The sequence below is a fragment of the Aspergillus tanneri genome (assembly GCF_003426965.1).
Source record: "Aspergillus tanneri strain NIH1004 chromosome Unknown AapTan_5_pilon_pilon_pilon, whole genome shotgun sequence".
Lineage (NCBI taxonomy): Eukaryota > Fungi > Ascomycota > Eurotiomycetes > Eurotiales > Aspergillaceae > Aspergillus > Aspergillus tanneri.
The window spans coordinates 2,501,364-2,507,363 of record NW_022984632.1 but is presented as its reverse complement, the minus strand read 5'-3'; positions in this window follow the sequence as shown (position 1 = coordinate 2,507,363).

Here is a 6,000-nt window from a genome sequence, read left to right as displayed (position 1 = left end):
GTACTTCGATTTGCCCCCCATCGACAATACGAAAGCTTGAGGTACAATATATCAACCGAATCGAAGGTTTAAAATAAAAATATTTCAGACTGAATTGGATGGATTTATTATATTAGGTATATTCCTTGATCCATAAGTATATAAGTATACTGTAATAGGAATAGAGAAGACGATTACTAAACGAGTTGGCCCTATCCAGACCCATTGCACGTACATATGCTTGGGTCAAAGAAGACGAACGTCATGTTCGCATGTCTCTCCCATCCGCTTGGCCTTCGTAGGACAATCCTAAGACTCGTGCTCGGTTTCGAAGGTTGCATGGCCACGCGAACCAGGGGAGTATGAGGGATGACGCAGGAGGTGGAAAGAAGGGAGAGAGGGCGCGAATTGCTCTAGTTTGGAAAGGAGATGAATATCCACTCCCTTGCAGAGGGTCCTACGGGCAAGCATTGTCTCTCATGCAGTGCATTTTTCATTCCCCTCTTCCGATAACATGCGTGCAACTGTTCTAAATAGAACTTCGATCGAACGTGGTAGGACAGAACCGTCCGGCTCTGTCATCTCAGTCATACTGCTCCATGCGAGCCCAGTGCATACTTGACTTACATATCTGTCCGGCGGGTTGATCATATGATTCCCGACGGTGCCGATCCTGATGCATTACTAGATCCGAGATCGATAGATTGAGACGATGTGTGTCTAAAGTATGACTACTCCGTACTTAAGTATCCACAATTACGGGATTGACGTCTCCATAGGCTTGACCCTCCTACCGAATTCATAAGTGAGTCCATTGATCTGCAGGTTGTCAGGACAGAAATTACTCAAATCGAGTCAGTTTAAAAAAGGCCGCTCAGTGGCTATGGCCAGGATCTGCAGGGGTGGGCGAATCGAATTGCGAGACCACCCCTTTCACATAGATATACGATACACATACACACAAAAGCACTTATATACAAGCAGATCGCACAAATAGGCATGGGTAGGGAAGGTGGTATAAGTCCTTGCCGAAGGCCGATCCAAACAAAGTCCTATCAATTGGTCATTTATCTTTTCGATCATCGGCCTAAGAGTATCACCACAGAACGGAGAGGATGGAATCATGATGGAAAAGAGAACCAAACGCCACGCAATGCTTTTATCCCCGAGCTCTCGAAATCGTCGCCTGCTGCCAACCAACTAGAGGCTACACAAAAAAAGCAGCACTCATCAGGCAAACCAACCAATTCTATGCAAAATAAACAAAAACAGTATGTGAAGGAACAGAAGTACATAACATAGTATGAAGGAAGTAGAAAGAGAGGAACAATAACAAAAAGGGGGTATTGAGAGTCCTTCAACAATTCGGACGCTCGTATGCATACAAATGCAAGACCAACGTGTCATACGTAAGCCTTGCGACCTTTTAAGGTGCGTGAGACATGTCTATTAAATGACAGTGGAACTGTGATAAGACAAGTGCAGCACTCCCTGTAAAATACCTGCAATTCCAGTATCTATCTTCTCTTTGGTCTGATAAATGGATCGGCTTCTTTCTTTTTGCGCCTCGGTGGTGGCGGAGGCCGGACTCCGTTGCCTGGGCGGGGTGGTCGTGGAGCCTTCGTAACTGCAAGTCAGCAAGCAATTCGTCAAGCGATTCATGTAGTAAATACATACATTCGCTGATGCTGGGCCTACACCCGCGCCTCCTGAAGATTTGTTGTGACTAATAGGGGTATATGCTGGACCATCTCGTGATGGTTTGACCAGATCCTATGGCGTTGGTCAGTTCGGCATGCAGCCAAGGGAGCGTAGAATTCTAAGTTAAGACCAAAAAAAAAAAATACACGTACCTCTGCCTTCGGAGGAATGTTAGCATCAATCTTCCGCCGCGGGCCTTTGGGAGCATTGGGCAGAGCATTCTGATCAGTCTTCCGTTTGGGACCCATCAGAGCATTAGGAGGTGAACCGGTGCGTTTGCGTTTATTTGGACCTTTGTTATTATCGGCTATGGCCTGTTCGTGTGGTTTGCTTTCCGACCCGGTCGTAACCTGGATAGCAGGAACCTTAGGATCATGCCCTCCGAGCTGCCTGAGGCGCTGACGCTCTGCCTTCTGCTTCTGCATTTGAGCAAAATTGTACTCCTCTCGCCTAACCTTCCCCTTCTCATACTTGGGTAAATGCTTGGTCGCTCGACAAGCGGTAGAGAGATGCCCAAATTGGCCACACTCCACGCATCGATCTGCCGTACAGTAATTGCGCGTGTGTCCCGGCTCCCCACACCTGTAACATTTGCCCTGAGTTGTTTCCTTGGCTTCGACATTGTCGCAGTTGTGTGTCATATGGATGAAGCTTCCACAATAACCGCACATGCGAGTCTCATCCAGACCATTGTAACCACCCGAGGGACCATCAGGAGGGGCAATGGGCGGGGTACCATTCCCAGATGCAGTCACAGAGGGCGAGTCAGATGGAAGATTATCAAGTGAGGCTGAGGAAGGCCGAGAAGCGGGTCCGACGGACGCATCCCCAGAAGGTGCAGTTGATTCTGGTGCACCGATATCTAACATCTCGACATTTTTATAGCCAGTAAATTGGGGGCGTTGCAGAAGATTCAGGACATCACCGTCTGTATAAACGTTTCGTCGACGGGCGTCCTTTATAAGACTATTCCAAAATTCTCCCTGCGCCAGGGACTGTGAGTTGCCGAGGACCCAAAGAGACGACTTAGCACGCGTCAAACCGACGTTCATACGACGAATATCCGACAAGAAACCAATTCCTTTGTTAGAAGCTCGAACGCAAGAGAAGATGATAACCTCGCTCTCTCGGCCTTGGAAGGCGTCTGTTGTATTGAAGTCGATCGTGTTGAATATGGAGTTCCCATATTTGGCAGCGAAGTGCGTTTTCAACTCTCTAAGTTGGCCTTTGTATGGCGTGATAATACCAATCTTCCCAGTAAACTCATAGCCCCGAAAGTCGGCTGTCAGTCGTTCGTACAATTGCATTGCTACTCTGAGTTCCGCCAAGTTAACAAGGGAGTGGCCCTTTGTTGCACTTTGATGAAGACCTTGCACATCGAAAAATCGATATGGGCTGAGAAGCTCGCTTTGGTGCCACGCACGCGAACGAAGCTTGTCCATGTTAGGTCCATCTTGGAGTTTGCCATCATAGAAGGCAGAACTCGGGAAAGCGCTGATCTGTGGATGCATGCGGTATTGGATATCTAGGAGATGTACATCTCGAGGGTGATTGGCCTGCATCCGGACGAACAGACTCTGCTCATATTGAAATCGGGAAGCGACCTTTGATAAGACAGTAGGAGGTAATTGTTTCGGATCTCCCACGAGAATGCATTTAGAACAGCCGTATTTAAGCGGGATGAGAGCACTTAATTCAATCGACTGTGCTGCTTCATCAATGACAACTGTCTCAAATTCTATGCTCAGATTCTGAAACATTTCATGTCCACTTCCACTGAGAGTGGCACAAATAACATGGGCGCCGTCGATAACCTCCTGTTGGATCCTTCGTCTGTTCAATTCAGCATCGCGCGCTGCCGAATGGTTCTTGTCTCTAGCACTGTCAATCTCCTGACTCAGTTGGGTTTTCTTCTTCTTGAGTAGGTCAAATTCTCGTTCCAGTTCTACTGGAATAGGAAGACCTTGTGCTCTACATTGGTCAATCTTAGAGCGCGCCTCCTTGAATGAGGTGTCGGCGGCCTTATGGTCCATGTAGATTTTTTGTAGATCTCTTTCGCCCGCGTCCTTGCGGGAGTTCTGGTTCAATCTTGCGTTTACAAGTTCATCCAGGGTCACATCGAGTACGTTAGTATTTATTGCATCGCTTCTTCCCAATCGGATTACCGACAACTTTTCCTGTCGACCGTGTACTGTTTTGACGCCTTCTTTGAATCGCATGACTAGTTCGTCAACCGCAGCATTACTAGGCGCGCAAACGAGTAGCTTCTTTGACGTAGCTGTCCGGGCAGGCGGTCTTGCAATGCCGTTGCCCGTAGGCCGCGAAATCATCATGCCTTGGTTGCCGAGAACATTGCTCAGAAGGGCACCCACAAGGGCTACGATAGTCTTTGTCTTTCCAGATCCCGGAGGGCCCTGTATAAGAGTAAAAGCGTCATTGTCCAAAGCAGATTTGATCGCTTTTGCCTGAGCAGAATTAACATTATAGTTTTCAGCAAGAGGCTTCAAGCTCGCATCTGAGTACTTAAGGATTGGTGATGGTTTGGCTTTGATGACTTCTTCACAGAGATCATAGTACTGAAGAGCCATAAGAGCACCATATTCACGTTCAAGAGGAGTTAAAGACGTTATCTTGGCACCCCAAATTGTTGTCCCCGGAGAAAGGGAGTTGATGAAGGGGTTGCCGGGGTTCACCCTATAAGAAATCTCCACAGTGCCCTTCTTCTTGTTGATACCCGAAATTCTAGCAAGACAATGAGGAGACGATGAATTAGATGCCGGGGACTCTGATTTGGAAAGAAGAACGATATCTGCTTCGCCAAGACCATAGTCTTTGACTTCAAGAGCTGGTAAGATCGTGCTGACTTCGACAAACGAGTCCACAGACAGGCGTGTGGCAACTTTAATTTCAAATGGCTTGAATGTGCCTTCTTCTTTTGAAGACTGGAACCCTTGCCAAGCTTCAAGGATCAGAAGGGGCTCAAATGTCTTTTGGTATTCGATAGGGTCCCTAAATGCATTGGAAACCAAACTATAATCGGTACGTCCTGAATTGGGAGGGAGGTCGCCGTTTGCAAAGAAATCCCAGGCAAGAATGGTACGATGCAATGAGGACAGGTCCGGAGCCAATCTCGCTCGCATGTCTTTCGCGGAGCGTACTTGCTTAACCTTTTTGACTGGGCCTTGTTGCTTAAGGGACAATCTTTTGCTTTCTTCGTAGGCCTTAACCGCGTCAGGCTTGGAGCCCGATTTTGCACCAAAGAGTTCTTTATCAAGTTCATCTTCACTTTCTGATTCGGATTCTGATCCAGAAGAGACCATCATACTATCTGCAGGCGTGTGATCCTTGCCCTTGACACCAATTCCGGCCAACCCAGAGCCTTGTTCGGCCGTTTGTTCAGCAACGCCAGACGCAGAGAGATTTTTCTTGAAGCGTGCCAGCTCAGCCAAGTCGCGTTTCTTTTTAGCTTCTCGTTCCCTCTCACGTCTTTCACGAAATACCTGAACAGTGACATCGGGCCTTGCAGGTGTAGGAGTTGGCTTGGTAATCGCAGGAAGTGACTTGGTCGCTTTTTCGGCTTTCTTCTTAGCCTCTGCAGCCACCCTTTCCTTGTTAAGCTCGACGGATCGAGACAACTGCATGAGGACATCGTCTGATATATTGTCATACTCGTCCGCTGTCTTTGGGGGGCTCGGAGTAGCTGAAAGCTCTGCCGGTTTCGCAAATGCTGTGATCATGCTCTGCTTCTTGAGGCTGGCTGTCGATGCAGTAACTACTGGCTTCCTGTAGTAGGCCTCTAAAGCCCGGACGAGCTCGGCCTTCTCTCGCAATGTCAATATGGTTTTTACGGCGGATTTAACCGCAACATCTTCGATGAAGCCAAGAGCGTCATCTTTGACTGTGGTCACGCTGAGTTCACCTAAACGCCGAAGAATTTTGGCGACAAGACCAACCAGTGTAGTGGCCAAATATTCATCCTTGAGTCGGAGCCATTTGACCATCGCACTCATTGTTGCTGTTGGAGACTTGAGGAAGTTCTCACGCGCGGAGGTCTCCTGGCTAGGATCTGCGTCAACAGCAGCACTCAAGAACACACCGTACTGGCTGAAGAGAAGATCAGCGAACTGGATGCTATCGCGGCAGAATTCTAACATCACAGATTTATCATTGCCCCTGAGATGCCATGTCTCTGTTTGATCAAATATAGTGGTCAAGGCTTGCCACAAGTATTCCCAGAGCTTCTGAAGGGACAGTATTTCCCTGCGATCAGTGAGCTTTCGGGTTCTGAGCATGCCCGTTTGACTGTCACAAAGAATATCC